This window comes from Kogia breviceps, chromosome 4 (assembly GCF_026419965.1).
Source record: "Kogia breviceps isolate mKogBre1 chromosome 4, mKogBre1 haplotype 1, whole genome shotgun sequence".
NCBI lineage: Eukaryota > Metazoa > Chordata > Mammalia > Artiodactyla > Physeteridae > Kogia > Kogia breviceps.
In genome coordinates, this window is record NC_081313.1 from 94,676,664 (window position 1) to 94,698,123 (window position 21,460).

General features: G+C 40.8%; 1 long non-coding RNA gene across 2 annotated transcripts in view; it reads right to left on the reverse strand.

Annotated features, from left to right (window-relative positions):
- Positions 1–21,460, reverse strand: part of LOC136794039 (uncharacterized) — a 108,817-nt gene that overhangs the window by 66,379 nt on the left and 20,978 nt on the right. The window contains exon 3 of one of the 2 annotated variants that reach the window (XR_010840208.1): positions 5,827–6,124. The exons of the other annotated variant lie outside the window; for it this stretch is intronic. This is a non-coding gene — a long non-coding RNA (uncharacterized lncRNA). Of the gene's footprint in view, positions 1–5,826; positions 6,125–21,460 lie in introns of those variants that run through there. 2 annotated transcript variants of the gene reach the window in all.

The following is a 21,460-nucleotide window of genomic DNA, read 5'->3' on the forward strand; positions in this document are numbered from 1 at the left end:
CAGACATGATGATTTGGGTTTCTATCAGAATGTACCATCCACTCAGTGGATCCAGACACCTTGACCACAAGAAGCTATTTTTAATATCCTCTGAAAAATGTTGGGAACCATCACACAATTACATTTGTTCCCTTCATATTGGTTGAGATGATATGTAATGACAAAAAGTATGAAATAAGTCCTTCTAAATGATTTTAACATTTACTAATCCCAAAGTAACTACATGTTTTTAAAATATAGCATATTATGTCTGAGGCAGATTATTTGTTCGGTCTGATGAACAAACAGATTCTCCGAAAAAGGTTTCCTGAGGAACCTCCAGTCTATAGGTTGAAAAACATTATATTATACTATGAGCTCCTTGAAGATAAAGTGATGTTTTATTTAGATTTAAATCCCTAATGCCTAACCCAGTGCCTACCCAGTAGCAAGTACTTAACAAAAAATAGATGCATGGGAATGTTTTGTTTTCGCAAACACTTGTGACATTGATGGGGCACTTCTCATGAGCCAGGCACTGGTCTAAATGTTGTACATCTATTAACTCATTTAACCACTGAATAACCCTAGGGGGTAGATGATTTTACCATCCATATTTACCAATGACAAAACTGAGGCTCAGATGTCTTCAGTAATTTGCTCAAGGTCACACTGCAGAGAATTTTAAAAGCCAGGAGATAAACTAAGATTTTATTGTTTTTCATGTTTTTAAATGTAACTTCAGAGAGACCACAGCTATGGGTATTCAGTGGGGCCTTGTGCACTGCTGACTGACCATATTAATAGGATGCTACTTGTGGTACATATATACAATGGAATATTACTCAGCCATAAATAAAATGAAATAGTGCCATTTGCAGCAAAGTGGATGGACCTAGAAATTATCATATTAAACGAAGTCAGAGAAAGACAAATATTGTATGATATTACTTATTTTGGGAATCTAAAAAAATGATACAAATGAACTTATTTACAAAATAGAAATAGATTCACAGAGATAGAAAACCATCTTATGGTTACCAAATGGAATAGCGGGGGTGGGGGAGAGATAAACTAGGAGTTTGGGACTAACATATACACTACTATATATAAAACAGGTAAACAGAAGTACCTACTATATAGCATAGGGAACTATATTCAATATCTTGTAATAACCTATAATGGAAAAGAATCTGGAAAAGGATATATATATGTATAACTGAATCACTTTGCTGTACACTTGAAACTAACACAACATTGTAAATTAACTATACTTCAATTAAAAAATAAAATATAAATAATAGGATGCTACTTGGGCAACTCCACCCCATTTGAGGAGGAATGCATGCCTTTCATGAAGAGGCATTAATCTCCTTGTCTCTAGGCTCCTAAGAAACAGTTTCACAAACACGTGTCACAGTGTGTATATCCTGCCAGTCCCAACCTGATGTATTTCAGACAGTAAGCTCTCACCTGGTCTCTAAGTAGAGTAAGAAATGACAGGAATGAATGCTTGAATGAAGGAATGTCCATTCCTAGAGGAAGGCTTTAAATGACATCAATTACTTTTCTGGCTGGGAGTTTTGTGGTTATATTATAAGCTCTCCCACGAAAGAAAAGTATGTCAGGGCTTTGTTTCTAGTGGTTAAAGCATTAGAATCTATCAGTAAAAGACACAAAGACATGAGGCAGAGAAGAGGGGAGGCAGAGGCCAGCCCAACACAGTCAATCTGACTCCACTGCATCCCCTTGGCTTTGTGTGCACCAGAGCACAGGCACTATGAGAGATGCAAAGAGAAACATCAGGTGTGCTGCCCTCAAGGAGCTCAGGATGGATGACAGAAGGTGAAAGAAACATGGACATCAAAAACTACAATAAAAGGCAAAATGGGACCTGTGTTTTAAAAAAATAGAACAGATTTGAACTAAGTGTTCTGGGAGGAGAGAGAGGGATCAGATGACTGCCAGCTAGGGGAAGCAGGAAATGCCAGCCTCTGAACTAGCTGTATTTTGATTAACAGAGATTAGAGGGGAAGGACTTTCTACACAAACGAAGCTCCCTGGAGATGCTGAGGGAGGGTGGGAGGAGGAGAACAGGCAGTTCGTTCCGCTTGATTAAGCAGTGGTTGCACACTGGCCAACTCTGTGCTAACCTTCCCCTGGCTGGTACATTATTGTATTTTTTAAAAAACAAATGTATTTGAATGCCTGAGGGAAAACACAGGCTCTGTATCAGTCATCATTTTCCATTGCCTAACTTAGCTGTCCATTCACATACTCATGTTACCTGCTGTCCCTGCAGGCTTTAGGATGGGTAAGCCCTGTGCTAAAGCAGAGGCAGAAGGTGTCTGGGGATTGTTGGGGAACAAGGGACTAGGCAGGATTTTTTAGCCTGGAATTAAGGTAGAGAGGGAGCTGGGAGAGAGTGTGTGTGGATGAGGTTGAATCTGACTGGGAAAAAAATGCACCTTTATTTTCACTAACCTCTAACTGAAATTTAGCATTTCCTTCCGTTTTGAATGTGAGCAAAAAAAAAAATCACAATAATATTAGCAATATGTGTGACTTTGTCACCAATAAAACTCACAGATGATTTCACATTAGAGTTGTTGCAGAGATCTGAAGCTACTGTTTATGTTCATCAATACTTTGACATTATTGTAGTTATGAGACTTATGCCAGCCCTTGTCATTTAATGAGTTAATAAGGAAGCACATATACTTCTATATAAAAAATTTGATACATATTTTGATATAAATTCCATTTAATTGGTTTCCTTTACACTCTTACATGTTTTATTTTATGTGTTTTAAAACAGATGGAGAGATATACCATGTTCTTGGATTGCAAGAATCAACATTGTGAAAAATGACTATACTACCCAAACCAATCTACAGATTCAATGCAATCTGCACATTTGGTTACATTATCTTTGATAAGGGAGGCAAGAATATACAGTGCATAAAAGACAGCCTCTTCGTGGGAGCATGTGTGTATGTATAACTGATTTAGTTTGTTGTAGAGGGAAAACTAACACACTATTGTAAAACAATTATACTCCAATAAAGATGTTAAAAAAAAAAAAAAAAAAAAAAAAGACAGCCTCTTCAATAAGTGGTGCTGGGAAAACTGGACAGCTACATGTAAAAGAATGAAATTAGAACACTTCCTAACACCATACACAAAAATAAACTCAAAATGGATTAAAGAGCTAAACATAAGGCCAGACACTATAAAACTCTTAAAGGAAAACATAGACAAACACTCTATGACATAAATCAGAGCAACATCCTTTTTGACCCACCATCTGGAGAAATAGAAATAAAAACAAAAATAAACAAATGGGATCTAATGAAACTTAAAAGCTTTTGCACAGCAAAAGAAACCATAAACAAGATGAAAAGACAACCCTCAGAATGGGAGAAAATATTTGCAAATGAAGCAACTGACAAAGGATTAATCTCCAAAATATACAAGCAGCTCATGTAGCTCAATTTCAAAAAAACAAACAACCCAATCCAAAAATGGGCAGAAGACATAAATAGACATTTCTCCAAAGAAGACATACAGATTGACAACAAACACATGAAAGGATGCTCAACATCACTAATCATTAGAGAAATGCAAATCAAAATTACAATGAGGTATCACCTCACACCGGTCAGAATGGCCATCATCAAAAAATCTACAAACAATAAATGCTGTAGAGGGTATGGAGAAAAGGGAACCCTCTTGCACTGTTGGTGGGAACGCAGATTGATACAGCCACTATGGAGAATGGTATGGAGGTTCCTTAAAAAACTAAAAATAGGGCTTCCCTGGTGGTGCAGTGGTTGAGAATCTGCCTGCCAATGCAGGGGACATGGGTTCGAGCCCTGGTCTGGGAAAATCCTGCATGCCGCGAGCAACTAAGCCCATGTGCCACAACTACTGAGCCTGCGCGTCTGGACCCTGTGCTCCGCCACAAGAGAGGCCATGATAGTGAGAGGCCCCCACTCGCCGCAACTAGAGAAAGCCCTCACACAGAAATGAAGACCCAACACAGCCAAAAATAAATAATAAAATAAAGTTTTTAAAAAAGAAAATTAAAAAAAAAAAAAAAAACTAAAAATAGAACTACCATATGACCCAGCAATCCCACTACTGGGCATATACCCTGAGAAAACCATAATTCAAAAAGAGTCATGTACCACAATGTTCATTGCAGCACTATTTACAATAGTCAGGACATGGAAGCAACTTAAGTGTCCATTGACAGTTGAATGGATAAAGATGTCGTGCATATATACAATGGAATATTACTCAGCCATGAAAAGAAATGAAATTGAGTTATTTGTAGTGAGGTGGATAGACCTGGAGTCTATCATACAGAGTGAAGTAAATCAGAAAGAGAAAAACAAATACCATATACTAACACATATATATGGAATCTTAAAAAAAAAAGGTTCTGAAGAACCTAGGGGCAGGACAGGAATAAAGACGCAGACGTAGAGAATGGATTTGAGGACACGGAGAGGGGGAAGGGTTAGCTGAGACGAAGTGAGAGAGTGGCATTGACATATATACTACCAAATGTAAAATAGAGAGCTAGTGGGAAGCAGCCGCATAGCACAGGGAGATCAGCTCGGTGCTTTGTGACCACCTAGAGGGGTGGTATAGGGAGGGTGTGAGGGAGATGCAAAAGGGAGGGGGTATGGGGATATATGTATACGTATAGCTGATTCACTTTGTTATACAGCAGCAACTAACACACCATTGTAAAGCAATTATACTCCAATGAAGATGTTAAAAAAATAAAAAACAAACAAACAAACAAAAAAACCCAAAAAAACATTACTCTGAGAAGGAGTCCACAGTTTTCACCAGACCATCAAAAGAGGCTATGACACCAAATAGGTTAAAAACCTTTGCTGAAGGTAGCCTGCAACCATGTAACAGAGAGCTTCAAATATCTTCAGCAGTGTGAATTTAATCTCATAGGCCAATGGGAGCCACTGAAGTTTTTTTTTCATGTCAATTATTACTTTTTAATAATCTGATTGGCACATAATTACTTTTAACTAATTTTAATGAGGTATAATTATAATGAAGCATACCCTTTTTGAAGTTCAGTGAGTTTTGACAAATGTGTAGATACACATGTAACTACCACTAAAATCAAAATACAATTTGGGTAGTAGAAAGTAAAATTTCAAACACTGTACATCTTGCTCTCACATCCTCAAAGGATCCCCACTCTGGGCTTACAAGGGCACCAGCTATTCACTGAGAGACCCAGAACCTGAGCTGTACAGAAGGAGAAGAGTCCCCAAAGCAGTGCAGGTTTACAAAGGGATGGCATATTGATAATAAAGGACTTATGTATAGATGGGACACATACATGAACAGTCTAATGTCAATCTTCAAATATCTACCTATGTAATAACTTATGTAACCTCTATCAAGATCGCAACTTTTCACTTGTTAAGAAAGGGCCAGAATCTGATAATCCATTCTTACTGGCTGATAGCATGCAATGCTGCTAACCATATTAGCACATGGATTGATGATACCTGTTTTATGTTACCCACAACTTAAGTTATATTTATTGAAACTCCTAAAAAGTATAGACATTCATTTAAAAAAAGTCTCCCATCATCTCCTAGGACTCTGGGAAATCAGCTCAATTTGGTTTGTCAGGTCCTACAAATGTTTACTGAGATGGCATAAGACAAAACAAAGTCACAGACTGCTTGCATTAGGAGTTGTTACATTAGCTGCATTAGGGTAGGTTTCCACCATCCTAAAATAAACTAGGCTTTTCCCCTTTATTTTTTAAAATAACTTTATTTATTATTTATTTATTTATTTTTGCCTGAGTTGGGTCTTTGTTGCTGCATGCGGGCTCTTCTCTAGTTGCAGTGAGCAAGGGCTACTCTTCGTAGTGGTGCGCGGGCTTCTCATTGCGGTGGCTTCGCTTGTTGCAGAGCACAGGCTCTAGGCACGTGGGCTTCAGTAGTTGTAGCATGCGGGCTCAGTAGTTGTGGTGCGCAGGCTTAGTTGCTCCATGGCATGTGGGATCTTCCCGGACCAGGGCTCGAAACTGTGTTCCCTGCATTGGCAGGCAGATTCTTAACCAATGCGCCACCAGGGAAGTCCCTTTTCCCTTTTAAAGATGAAAAAAATCACTCACTTTAGAACGGCTCTCCTAATCTTCTTATGGAATGCTGAAGTTATTATTGAAACCCTCCAAACATATATTTTTTAGTGTGTGAAATAAAATTGAAAAGATAATTTTCTAGGAGGATATATTTGGAGGTCTTTCCTTGACTATTATACAAGTCCTCTGTTATGTGCTTCTTCGTATTCATGTTAGGCAAGCAAATTACACTAAATAAATATATTTGTTCCAATATAAATTTCTGCAAGAATGTTCATAAGCCTGTCATTGCATACTAATGATAACAACAGAGGTAAGTAATATACAAGTGATACAAATAATTTTTTTTTCCCATTGTAGATGATGAGTCTTCTAGTATTTACTTTAACAATAATAGTTCTTGGGACTTCCCTTGTGATGCAGTGGTTAAGAATCCACCTGCTAATGCAGGGGACACGGGTTCGAGCCCTGGTCTGGGGAGATCCCACATGCCACCAAGCAAAAAAGCCCATGCGCCACAACTGTGGAGCCTGCTCTCTAGAGTCCGTGAGCCACAACTAATGAGCCCACATGCAACAACTACTGAAGCCCGTGCACCTAGAGCCCATGCTCCGCAACAAGAGAAGCCACCGCAATGAGAAGCCGGCGCACTACAACGAAGAGTAGCCCCTGCTCGCCACAACTAGAGAAAGCCCGCGTTCAGCATCAAAGACCCAACGCAGCCAAAAATAAATTAATTAATTTAAAAAAAGACAAAACAAAATTTAGTGGCTTAAAGGAACCATTTCTTAAAATAATAATAATAATAATAGTTCTCATTTATTGGATGCTGGCTGTGGACCAACATAGTATAAGAATTTATTTACTTATACGTTCTCATTTAATCCACCCAATAACCCTAAAAATAGTATTAATATCCATATTTTTTACAGTTGAGGAAACTGAGAGGCACAGAGCCCTAAGAGGCAGATCTGACTCTGTCTTCCAAAATTACATTCCTTTCACTTCCTTATCCTATTCAACAATGTATTACTTGTTATCTCACTTTCTAGAGTTTGTTAATTGTGCTTCAAAATCTCATTTTACAACACTTGAATTGAAAGGTATGAACTAAGAGCGATGGATTCTACTTTACAAGAGAGACTCTCATCTTTTGTAACTGGTGAGGGGTAAATTCTTAAGGAGAGGACCCCACCACCAAGCTCCTGGGACTAGTTGGCTTCATTCTTCCCTCCAAGACCTTTACTCTGAGCTCCTTCACTATTTACTATAGACTGAATGTTTGTGTCCCCCCAAAACTCATGTGTTAAAACCCTAATCCCCACTGTGATGGTGTTTGGAAATGGAGCCTTTGGGAGGTAATTAAGTCACGAGGGTGGAACGCTAGATGGGATTAGTGCCTTTTTAAGAAGAGATATGAGAGAGTTTTCTTCCCTTCTGCTCTCTCTGCTGTATGAGGATATGACTAGTAGACGGCATTCTGCAAAGCAGAAGGAAGACCCCCACCAGACACCAGAGTTGAGGTGCCTTGATCTTGGACTTCCCAGCATGCAGAACTGTGAGAAATAAATGTCTGTGGTTTAAAACACTTCGTGGATGGTATTCTGTTACAGTAGCCTGAACTAAGAAACTTCTTTAACTCCCAGTTACTACACAACCATACAAATGCACCTAAGACTATACCAGATCATCTTTTTTTTCCTTTTTTCACTCTTTTAAAGCTATTCTTAGTTATTCTTCCCAAGAGCACATTCTCTAGATAATTTAACAATAATGGCAGAGACCGGCCATAGAACTACTGCAGGGCCTGCTTTAGCTCTCGGTATCAGTACAGTGAACAAGCACATTCATGACCGGTAATCAGAAGGAAACTTGAGCTTTGATTCCAACTGTCCCTTTAAAATTTGTTCAGTTTCCCCTTCCCCTGAATGAAATCCAGCACGTTCCATGACTCTTCTGCTCACTCTTAGGAAATAGGACATCTTAGGTCACTTGACTGTTGTCACAAAACAGTCTCTACCCAATAATGAGAATGCCCAGTCCCATGCAATACAAAGAACCCTTTCTTTGATTTAGTGTTAAATCTTTACCCTTTCCTCGCAAGAGCAGGCTTCCAGGAAGAGCGGTGGTGGGCCTTTTCTCTCACTCTCAACCTGCTAAGCAAAGCTGGCAGGTCCTTGGGGTTAGAGGGAAAGAAGTAGAAAGTTCTTCCTTGACTGGTATCATACCAAAGGGCTTTGCACTACCTGGCATGGGAGATGCTTAAAGCTGATTCTCCCATAAGGACTACTGTGGGTTCTTCAGAAGTCCCCTTGGTAGGTCCCTACCACTGCAACTCTGCTTGAGAAACCAAGAGTTTCTCAACAAATTCCAGCAACCTTTAACAACTTCCATTTTGATCTGTCTCATTATGCTCTTTGGTACCTGATAGCTATTCTATCTCAGAGTCTCAGTCCACATTTCCCATTTAACAACCTATAATATTCACCATTACATTAGTTCTATATACTATGTTTCACTGTCACTTGGACATACACTTTGGGTATAAGCGCAGAATAACATTCCTCTCAACCAGTAAAACTATATATTAAAAATGTTGTCTGGCCCTTGTTATAATACCTGGAAATTTTCTCATAACTATTTCCTTTTATTCAAAATTTTTTCCTTTTGGGACCTTAGTTTCCTGACTAGAGACATAACCTCGGCCCTGGCAGTGAAAGCACCGAGTCCTAACCACTGGACCACCAGGGAATTCCCTCAAAGTTTTGTTTTGACTACTGTTTGAAAATGGATTATAATACCTCTTCCACGGATATTAATTCTTTTTTTCAATTTCTTCCACATTTTGGTGGTTTTTCAATAAATGGGCACTCAGTGCTGGTCATCCTATGCCTAGACCTGGAATCAAGTCTGTCTCTCCTTACTGATGGAAAATTTTCCTATGAGTTCATCATGTTTTACATTTTTCTATGTAAGAATGCAGAAGAGGGCATAAAATGAAATTCCTAATCCCCAGAAGATTTGTATCCTAACTGTAGATCACTGCACCATTCATGGTCAATATCACCTGTGCTGCTGATGGGCTTATTAGAGATTCACTGGAATTATGCCGTTTAAAATAACAGTAGCATGTTAATTTTTAAACACTCTAATCCCTTTCCCTCTATCTTACCCTGCCCTCAGAATTATATGAGACCACTCTGGGAATTGCATCACTATGGCAGTGACTAGGGTGAGGAGAGTGTGGCATCTAGGACACAAAATTTAAGGAGGTGCTCACTCTGTGGTCATGGAAGCTCAGTGCCTCCTTAAAGTTGTCACCCTCAGTGCTTCACTCACCTCACCCTAGTCCTGTCTCTGTGTATTGGACCTGCGTTTATTCAATAATATTCTTGAGAACTTTCTGTGGGTCAAACACTGTTCTTGATGGTGGACATCCAGAAGGGGTGCAGTCAGATAAAATTTTCTGCCCTTATTGAATAGTAACAAGTGCCATGGAGGAAGATAAAGCAGAGAAAGGGAATAAGGAAGTTTGAGGATGGGGTAGGGGGTGTCATTTAAAATAGGGTGGTCAGGGAAATCCTTACTGAGAAGGTGACATTTGAGCAAAGAATTGAAGGAGGTGAAATGTTTTTGAACACTTAATAAAGTGTTAAAAATATTTTCTGAATATGTTGCCAATAGTTTATAATGAGTAGATTTCACAAAAATACCTGGCTTCTCTTGATAAATCCAAAGATCTGGCAACGTGGAGCCCCATTCATGTACAACAACAACGAGATGGAGCTGAGAAGGGCTGGCCACTCTGAACCATGCCAGGGCCTCGTACTGGGCAAGAGTTTTCTGGTTCTCCAAGTCTCCATCTGCCTGCCTTGCTCTGTTACATCACCTGTCTGTCCCTTGTAAGCATCTGAGTTTGTAAACTTTGGCAAGAATCCTAAAGGGAGAACTCAGATGCTGCCAGCTTCCCTCCAAGTAGTAACTCAGAGGCCTGATTGCTATTGCGATGAGATGGTCTGCTCACCAGACCACAGTAAAGTCACCCCACTAGTGAGGCCAAGAGACCTTGCCTCTGAACTCCAGAGATGAGGGGTGTTTACTAAGTTGCTTGAAGCTGAGGGGAGAAGGTACCACTGGGCTGTCTTCTTGCACAGCGACTGCCATTACCAGAACTTTGTTAAAACCCTGCTATCCTAGTTCACACATGTTCTAACTTTCTTTCAACTAGTCCTTTTCTTGGAGCAAAAGAAAAAATAAATAAATTCCGGGGTGTGCAAGATATGATTTTCTGTCTCAGGAGAATTTTAATACAACAAGCAATTGCAGTTCTTTGAAACCCCACCTACCTGCTGGCACATGTCAGTGACAGGAATTTTCCACTTGGGTGAGATGCCCATACCGTTCACTGAAACTACCCTGAGGAAGAGATCTGTGGTGGTAGATAGCACTGACAGACATTTCTGAGAAGTGATGACAGGGATCCCTTCCTGACAGCTAGGAGAGAGGAGGGCATATTGTCATAACAACTATTACTTATTCTTCACATGCTTTAGCTGGATTTTTGTTCTGCAACTATCTGCCTAAATTACAAGATTTTAAACTCAGGCCAAGTAGGTGAGAACAAGTTAAGACTTCTTAACTTCAACTTAAAATCTCCACTGTGGAAAAGAAAAAAGAAAGAAAGAAAAAAGCTAAGTCAGGATAAACAACGAGGCCCTACTGTATAGCACGGGGAACTATATTCAATATCCTATGATAAACCATAATGGAAAAGAATATGTATAACTGAATCACTTTGCTGTACAGTAGAAATTAACACAATGTTGTAAATCAACTATACTTGAATAAAATTTTTTAAAAATTTAAAAAGAGTAAAAAAAATCTCCACTGTGAAATTGCATGAAACCAGTTTTCTTATAAAATGAAAATAGCTGGGACCACTGTGACTTTGAGGCAGACATAGCATGTTTGCTTGACAAACGATCTAAGATTCTAGATGTATTTCAATCAACTCACTATATTTGCACTGGATTAAAAAAATATCAAACTCTGCCTAGTGTACAGAGTACATTATGTCTCTGCTTTAATTCACAATCAGTTAAAAAGAAAGAAAGGAAAAATAGGGAGTGGGGAGCATATTTCCAATCTTAACTCAAAATAGCTTATTGGAAAATTGAACTTTCATGTTAGAAAAACAAAAACCATGGATAAACAATTAGAACAATTTTTAAGACAAGTTTGTAAATAACTATTGGGCCATGCACATAACATGAATATTAAGCACACATGAATTGAAGGAAGACATTTTACAGCAACCCAAAGGAAATTTGTGAAGCAGGAGAAATTTCCCTTTGGTGTGCAAAACTTCTCTGTACTATTGTTCTTCCACCTTTATCAGCCTCTCCTACCCACCACTCACCACGCATTTCTCATAATCATACTCTCTTCCACACGTCAGCCTCCCTCTATCAAAATATGGGTCAATGGGAAGACACAAGAAACTTGTACAAATCTTTTTTTTTTTTTAATTTATTTTTGGCTGCATTGGGTCTTTGTTGCTGCACGTAGGCTTTCTCTAGTTGCAGTGAGGGGGGCTAATCTTTGTTGTGGTGCACGGGCTTCTCATTATGGTGGCTTCTCTTGTGGAGCATGGGCTCTAGGCACACGGGCTTCAGTAGTTGTGGCACACAGGCTCAGTAGTTGTGGCTCGTGGGCTCAGTAGCTGTGGCTTGTGGGCTCAGTAGTTGGGGCTCAAGGGCTCTAGAGCACAGGCTCAGTAGTTGTGGCACACGGGCTTAATTGCTCACGGCATGTGGGATCCTCCCAGACCAGGGCTGTGTGTCCCCTGAACACACACGAGTTCCCCAGAACTCGTGTCCCCTGCATTGGCAGGTGGATTCTTAACCACTGCACCACCAGGGAAGCCCCAAATCTTTTTTAAAAAGCTCTGGTTCAAAAATCACTTCTGATTTTAAGAACATGAGGGAAAGAAGGTTAAGGGAAGAAAGACTGTGTCCCCTTACAAATTCTTATGACATGTTTCTCCTCTGGAGCAAATTTTTCAAACAATGCTAACCATTTTTACAATAAAAGGTTTTTGTGGTTTTCTTTTGGAAATCAAACATTAAGCAGCAGCATCTGGCCTGCAGATCGTTCTATTAACTCGCATACCTTCTTGTTACATCCATTCCATCAGTAAAGGTGCTTTGCAAATATTTTCTTATGACATCCTGAATAAACATACACTCTAATTATGTAGTAGGCCTGGACTTAGCAAAAGGAAAACCAAAAGAAACTGAATTTTAATTTCTCCATTTAAAAAAAAAATCTTCAGAGTTCTTTTTTTAGCTACCCTGTATCCCTTTTCATTCTTTTTTTGTTTTACCTGTTAAACCAGTTTGCAAATTACTACTGGCCCCAGCACAAAGCTTGAATACTAAACTCCTATTAACTGCAGGAAAATTTAATTTTAGCATGACCTTCCACTTTCAAGAAACCACATGTGAGAGAGATATTATTTTAAAATATTCCTTAAGATGCTATAAACCATTTAACAAGAAACACATTTTTTTAAAAATAGAGGAATGAATTTTGGGTACTAGTCTCTTTGCAGCGCCCCAGAAATCACAACGGCAACGAATAATTCTGTTTTTGCCAAGATTCACTCTGCCTACCTGTTTTCCTTCCATGAATCATTACTAAGGTACAGCAATGTCTTAGGATGGTCCACAAATAGATGATGGAGGTCAGCCCCTGTCCTCAAGGCCATGTGTTATATGAGAAAACCACCACTTTTTCTCCACTTTCCGTGACCGCCCCTCCCTCTCCACTCCCGGCACCTCCTTCCTTCTTGCAGAGGAAGAAGTTTCTCTCTTCCTACTCCTGGTTCCATACACTTCCTTTCTTCATCAACTCTCTCTTCACCTTTTGAACATCTTCCCCTCCTCCTATCCCTTCCTTTCTGGCTAAAAACCTGTGCCCATCTCCCCTATTCTAAGAGATGCTTCTTGAGGCTGTGCTGTTGCCTCAAGATACTACTGTCAACGTTCTTTCCCTACCAGTCACCCTGAACAAGGACTCTACAGCTGCTCCAACACTGCTTGCATGTGAATCACCTGGGGAACAGCGTTCGAAGGCAGATTCTGAGTAGGTAAGGACCTGAGAATCTGCATTTCTAATAAGCACCCAGGTGATACCCACACTGGAGGGCTCTCTGGTCAATGCGTTCACTCTTGATTGTTCACTTGTCCCTTAGCAGTGAACGTCCCTTTCTTTCACCTCAATGAAGTAGTTCCTAAAAGTCACCACTGATCTTACCCTCAAATCCAACAGCTCTTCCCTTTGTCCTTAGTGTCTTTAATCTGTACACAGTATCACTTATCACCAGTGGTCACCTGCCATCTTTCTCTAGAAATTTCTCCTCTTGGGTTCACTGCCATGATACTCCTTTGGCTCTTCTTCCACAGGCAACTCTAATTTCCTCTCATTGTAGTCCTTCCTCCTCTTGCCACCTGAAGGAACCTAATTACCACCCAGGTGATGACCCTAAAATTCAGTATTTGCTCTTTGGTTTATCTTTGTCTCTGTTCTTTCCCTCAGGAATTACGCAATTTCATGACTTCAATGTGCATTTTTCAGACGTGTATTTATAAAGGGACCTTTTCCCCAAATCACATTCCAACCTCCAACTAGCCATCAGTTATCTCCACCTGGACAAGCTGCTCACACCTGAAACTTAGGTTTTAAACCAAACTCAAGACCTAACTAATTTCTATGCCTCACTTTTCTATTCCTATGAATGGTGTCATTATTACTCCGGTCACACAAACTCTCGACCTCTGAGTTATCCTTGGTTTTCCTGTCCCTTTATATTCCATCACTAACTCTAAGCTAGAAGGACAGGGAAGGCAGCTCACAGGATCCAGCAATGAGTGAGTTGAGAGTACTGGACTGGGAGATTTGCTAACCACATTTCCAGCCACAATTTAGCGACACTTTTATGTCCTGATGATAAGTCTAGATACAGCTCAGCTAATCCACCAGCTTAAACTCCTGCCTGTTCTTCACCTCCCCCTTTCTACCTTCTCTTTTCATTTTCATTTGCATCCACATCTCCTATTTCCTTTTCATTTCTCTCTTATCTCCTTTCTTTGTTCTTCTCTTTCTCTTCCATTGGTAATCAATCATACCTTTTAAAAGGAATCACAAGGGCTTCCCTGGGCTTCCCTGGGCTTCCCTGGTGGCGCAGTGGTTGAGAATCCGCCTGCAGATGCAGGAGACACGGGTTCGTGCCCCGGTCCGGGAGGATCCCACATGCCGTGGAGCGGCTGGGCCCGTGAGCCATGGCCGCTGAGCCTGTGCGTCCGGAGCCTGTGCGCAATGGGAAAGGCCACAACAGTGAGAGGCCCGCATACCGCAAAAAAAAAAAAAAAAAAAGGAATCACATTCCCTTTGCTTCTCCCAATTAGCACTCATTTAGTGAATAACATCTCTCCAATCCTACCCACTTCTCATCTACCTAGCTCACATTTTATTTCCTCACCATGCTCATCCTTGTCAGCCCTCTTAATCCTCAAACAGTTTCAGGAGAACAAAGACCATTCCTATGTTATTCATTATTTTATCTTGTGTCCCCTGGTGCTGGCACTGAGTAGGTGCTCAGTAAGTGTTTGTTAAAGAAAGAAAGAAGGGGAGGAAAGAGGGAAGAGAGAGAATATGATCCCCATTTTGCAGATAAGTAACTAAGGCTGCAAGAGGTTAAGCCGCTTGCCTACTGTCATACACTTAACCGTATGGAGACAGGTTGCTATGTTTGTTCCGTCTAAAGCCAAAGCCTGTATTAAGGACACTGCATTTCTGGGTCCCCAGCTCTGCATTAGGTGCCCCAGGAGGAGACAAATATGTATAAGACAAAGGCTCTGCCCCCAAGAAGTATACAATTTAGTAAGGGAGCTAAATATACAAATAACTGTAATATAAAGTAGGGTATAATCATGAGTTCACATTTTCTAAAAAGATTTGTTTAGTACCTGGTTTCTCGGTAAATAATTTTAGAGTGTGACAGAATAAAAAAGTTAGTAAACAGTGTTCAGACAGAAGGCTCTCCTCTTCCCTGGAGCCTTGTGTTTGACATTACTAAGAATAAGAGTCTTGAAATCCAAGCAAAGATGACTTTCCCTCACGTGTCAGACCCAGAGGCCCAAGTTAATGGAGATTCCACTGTAGTTCCCAGCCTAAAACCAGATTCAAGGCACTTAGGAGCAAGTTTTAACTGCTGGAGCAGAAACAGTGTCATTTAAAGGTGCTGTCAGCTTACTGTCTTCTACAAGTTGGTACAAAGGAGGAAACTTCTCTAAGGCTTAGAAGAGAAAGAAAGCTAATTCATTTTTTTTAAGCCTAGAGTAGATACACAATGTAGGTCTCTCTTGTAATTTTTCATTTTCAGATGGTTTAGCACAAAACTGTTTGCTCTTCAGAAGAAAAATTGGGCATGCCCTTCTGGATGCTTAGTGAACAGACTGCGTAGTATGCTCAAAATCATGCAAGCCTACGAGGGTAGAATGCCAATAGCAAACAAGTATGTATTATAGTGGGGTTAGTGTGGAATGCAGCTCTGGAATGCAAAAGTTTCATATCATAAGGGTAGCATTAGTCATGGACAAGTAGGTTCCATATGTGTTTCTTGCATTTCTCAGTTTCCACCAGTTTGGGGTCAAAGATTTTCATAAATCAGACATTTCAAATCAGAGGGAATAAGGGTGTTGGCACACTTGGCTACCTATTTGAAAAAAAAAGGTTAAATCATTGCCTTAACCTTCCATGAAAAATATATATCAGGTGTGTTTAAAAATTTAAGTAGGGGCACAGTGGTTAAGAATCGCCTGCCAATGCAGGGGACACAGGTTTGATCCCTGGTCCGAGAAGATACCACATGCCGTGGAGTAACTAAGCCCGTGAGCCACAACTACTGAGCCCATGTGCTGCAACTACTGAAGCCTGCATACCTAGAGCCTGTACTCCACAACGAGAGAAGACACCGCAATGAGAAGCCTGTGCACCACAACGAAGAGGAGCCCCCGCTCACCACAACCAGAGAAAGCCTGCGTGCAGCAACGAAGAGCCAACATGGCCAAAAATAAAATTATGTAAGTTTAACTAAAATTTAAACTATAAAAGTACTAGAAAAAGTGTGGAATAGGTGAATCATTTTCCACCTGTAGGGTAAATAAAGGTCTTTTAGCATGACACCAAAGGCAGAACCGTGAAGCACAAGATTACATTTAAGTATACTTAAAAATAAAACAAGAAAACTTTTATATTGACAGAAAATGTAATGAAACAATGGCAAAATTAAAAACTAGAACATATTTAAAATAAACGTGTTAAGGAAGTTACATTTCTATAGTCATTCAATTCAAAAAGGAGGAAATATATCCTTGCTATAAAGAGATAAGTAAAACAATTTTTTAAAAAGCTCCATAATTCCTCAGCTAACAGATTGCCAAAAATACATAAGAATCATCATATCTAGTTACAGTAAGCATATAGGAAAATGACCCCTCATACAGGATTAGTGAGAGAATAATTGCTACCTTTTTTGTGAAGGATACTTTGGTAATTTGTACCACAAAACCTTCAAAATGGACCCAGCAATCCTACTCCTAGGAATTTATCCTAGAAAATTATTAGGAAAATACAAATCAATATATGTCCAAGACATTTATTGTGGCATTGTTTGTAACAGTGAAAAACCGAAATAATCTAAATGTTCAATCATGGAAGAGTTAAATATATTTTGATCCAATCACACAGTAGAATATCCTACTGCTATTAAAAAATCACAATCTGGATATGTTTTTCCTGACACAAAGTTATTTAAGATATGCTGTTAAGTAAAAAAAAAAAAAATCACATTACACAACTTGTATAATAATTTCTTTTTTAAAAAACAGATATCAAGTTTATATGTGGAATCTAAAAAAATGATACAAATGTACTTATTTACAAGACAGAAATAGACTCACAGACGTAGAAAACAAACTTATGGTTACCAAAGGGGAAAGGGCCAGGAGGAATAAATTAGGAGTTTGGGATTAAAATATACATACCACTATATACAAAATAGATAACCAACAAGGACCTACTATATAGCACAGGAAACTATACTCAATATCTTGTAATAACCTATAATGGAAGAGAATGTAAAAAAAAGAGTATATATATAACTGAATCACTTTGCTATATACCTGAAACTAACAAACACAGCATTGTAAATCAACTATATTTCAATAAAAATTTTAAAAAATAAAATTAAATAAAAATTAAAAAGGATATCAGACAATACAACTTGTATGGTAATTTCTTTTAAAATTATATAGATATATATGTATATATACACATATATGTGTGTGCTAATATATGAATATATATGTGTGTATGTATTAATATATACATATGCAGAGAGAGAGAGAGAGAGAGAGAGAAAATGAGCCAGATAGTAGCTAAGGGCCCCATTGGGGTTGAACTGGCTTTGAAGAGCCCATGAAACTTATATTAGATTAACACCAACTTCAAGGCCTTTGAGAGTTCAACACCCTCCCCTGAAGTTTACTTCTTCATGTTTCCAACTGCCTCTGTACTTCTGTACCCCTGTGCACTGATCTTATTTCACCTCATAAAACTCAGATGTAAAACTTAGTCCTTTCACAACAAATCCACTCCCACTAAGACTTTGGTGAGTTTTTGCTGACTTTATTGAAGTTTTGAGGGTCGTGGTGATCACTTTACTCCTGTGTCAATAGCTCTTCAACCTTTCTCCTGATTGATTCCTGGGAAGGTTTGGTGCCAGCCAACATCTGGCCCCAAGAGGAAGGTAATAGAATAAGATTCTCTCAATCATTAGATATGTGTATGTATATATATGAATGTGTTGTATATGTACATGTATATGTGTGTATATATAATAAGGTATGTATACTTATACATATATATGTATAATATCCTTTGGCTCCCTGGATATTTAAAAATCCAGGAAACTATTATTCAAGAGTTAACAGTGGTTATCACTACATAGTGGGAGTTCAAATGACTTTTATATTCTTCTTCATACTTCTCTAAATTTTCTGAAATTTTTATAAGCATGTACTATTATTACAATAAGAGAAAAAACTTTTAAAGTTATTTCAATTTTAAAGGGTAGAGGCATAGTATTAGCAACAAAGCAGTTTTTCTCTGGATTTGTCCACACCTGCCTTGCAGAAACCCAGCCCTTCCCAATTCACCCCAGATTGTTTAAGGAGCCTAGGGAGGCGTCCCACGGGCACCCTATAACCAGCCATCTTGCCTACTACGTTAGTCTCCCATTTGCATCTCTCCTGCCTTGACATCCCCCACCAGTGCCCCAAAGGGCATCCCTCCTCACATGGCCCTCAAAAGCCCCACACTACTGCTAGTCAATGCCCTCCAGCCCCCTGCTGGATCGGGCAGAGGCCAGTTCTCTGGCAGTAGAGGAGCCCATCGAGGCCAAGGCTTTTCTCCCCTGATCTTTCTCATTCTACTATCGCTTTCTCTTTGGACTGGAGAAGATCCACCAGGACGACCACCGGACATACAAATTAAGACCCCACGGCAAGTAACTGACAGCTTGTTTGGGCGAGTTTCCCCTGTGGCTCCTCGAGCCCAATTCCCCCTCCATACCCCTTCTTCCTCCCAGTCCAGTTCTGGGACGCTGGAACTGCATCAGGGATCCAAACTGGGGGACTCCGTGAGTCCCCCTTTAGAGTTGTGCCCGGCGGTCCCCCAGTGTTCTCAGGGCTTACAGCCTCATTGCACACCCGACCGGATGTTGTAGGGAAGCACTTCCCTCGAGAGGGTCGCAGTCCCTTCCCTCCGAGGAAGCGTCGTGGCTGTGCACCTTCCTAGTCCCAGTCTTCCTTTTTTTTTTTTTTTTTTTCCCCCGGGATCTTCACCCCAGATATTGCACCCCCGAATGGAAGTGTGGGAGAGCACTTCTCTCGTGGGGTTCGTGGGCAGACTTTATCAACCCTGAGCGGAGAGAGCAGGAGAGCACCTTTCTCAGCAGGCTTACGCATCTCCCTTGGGAAGCCTCCTGGCTGTACACCTTCCCTCCTGTCCTGGATTTCTCTTATATCCTCCTTCTCTCCTGACCTCTTGGACTGTCTATTGATCCTTGAGCCTCCTTGCTGGCTTTGTCAGCAGGCTGGGCATTGCCTCTTCTGTGGAGAGGTAGCCCTCCTCAACATCACAAGGACCACATCCTGAGGAGAGTTTTTGCCTTGTATTGTTGTCACTGCCTTGTGGTCCTCCAGCCCTACCGTTTGGCTCTATTTGTTTCTCTTTCTTTTGTTTCAGTAGGGATAAAGTTAACCTGTTTACTTGGCTCAGGGCCTAGGTCTCCTCCGTCTCTGAAGGATTTAGACCCTGAGACTCTGGCTGCTTTTTCTCCCCCTGGCTCTTGCTTCCTTGACTAATCGAAGGGGCCTCCTCAGGCTAACTGACCAGGCAGATTTTCAGTGCTCATAGGGACCCCACTGTTGACACTGGGAGAACACCAGGACAAATAACTACCATCTGTCCAGGATCCATCAGACCGACGTCTTGTCAAGACATCCCAACAAAAAATGGAGCATCTACAAGCATCCTGAGGAACTTCCTGCTAGGATTTGTGCTTAGCTAATTGGGGAAAATTTAGACAGGATGGTTTAAGAAAAAATAAATTTATTTTCTTTTGCAGTACTGCATGACCCCAATACAAACTAGGGGACCAAGAGATCTGGCCAGAAAATGGGTCACCGAATCACAACACCATCTTGCAGCTGGACCTGTTTAGTAAAATGTAAGGTAAATGAGGGGAAGTTCTATATGTCCAAATGTCCATGACCCTATTCCAATATACAGGTCTGAACGAACTCTTGCTGTGTGTGCCTGGCTCACATCCCTTCAAAGTGCCTCTTCCCCCACAGAAGCCTGATGTTTTAGATACCCTTATGAGTCAACCTCCCCGAGGTCCACAACCGGGATATCCTACCTCCCCCAGTTCTGAGGGGAGACAGTCTTCCACACTATTTACCCCTAATGCCCCATCTGGGGAGCTGGAGACCCTAGACCCTCCCCATAAACCAGATCATGGATTTGGCCTTTGGAGTATTTAACAATAGAGATAGGGTTGAAGAGGCAAAAAGGATTCAGGGACAACAGCTAACAGCACAATTACTGGAGGCAGCTCTACCCCTGCACCACCTCAGGGTTACCCTCCCTTGCAAAGACCTGTGGTGAGGACAGGATCCAGGAAGCCTGCATCAGAGCCACTGTCTCACTGAGAAAACAACTGTTTTAAGCGTGGCCAAGAGGGCCACTGGAAGAACAAATGCTCCCTGTATGGGAAAAGTCCACTGGGACCCTGCCCAACATACAAACAAGAGGGCCACTGGAAGTGGGACTGCCTCCAGTGGGACCTGTCCCAGGTCCCCATTGGACTTGGGGACCCCAAACCAATGATGGCCAAGAGGACTGAAGATTGCTGGGACCTGGGACCCTCCCCAGCTCCCAAAGGACACCTGGTCATTTCTCTGGCAGAGCCTCAGGTAACCCTTGATGTGGCAGGTGGGAAAGTTATTTTCTTATTAGATATGGGAGCTGCCTGCTCTGTGCTGACTGATTTCCCTGGACCCCTGTCCTCCCAAACCTGTATGATAATGGGGATTGATGGAAAGCCCAAAACCAAGCAGTTCACCCCTCCCCTCAACTGCTTGCTAGGAAATTTTACCTTTGCACATCACTTTCTACTCATGCCTGAGTGCCCCCTCCCCTTGTTGGGAAGGGACTTGCTCACTAAATTCCAGACAATAGTCCAAGCTGGAGACCCTCACGGGGAAGACAACCACCAAGAAAAACAATTGCTTTTGGCCGGAGGAGTCTACACCAGTCCCAAGCCAGAGGAGGTCTCCATTCCACCCCATCTAAGTTTTTATTATTTCTTTTAACATCTTTATTGGAGTATAACTGTTTTACAATGGTGTGTTAGTTTCTGCTTTACAACAAAGTGAATCAGTTATACATATGTTCCCATATCTCTTCCCTCTTGCATCTCCCTCCCTCCCACCCTCCCTATCCCACCCCTCTAGGTGGTCACAAAGCACACAGGTGGTCTCCCTGTGCTATGCGGCTGCTTCCCACTTGCTATCTATTTTACATTTGGCAGTGTATATATGTCCATGCCACTCTCTCACTTCGTCACAGCTTACCCTTCCCCCTCCCCATATCCTCAAGTCCATGCTCTAGTAGGTCTGTGTTTTATTCCCGTCCTACCCCTAGGCTCTTCAT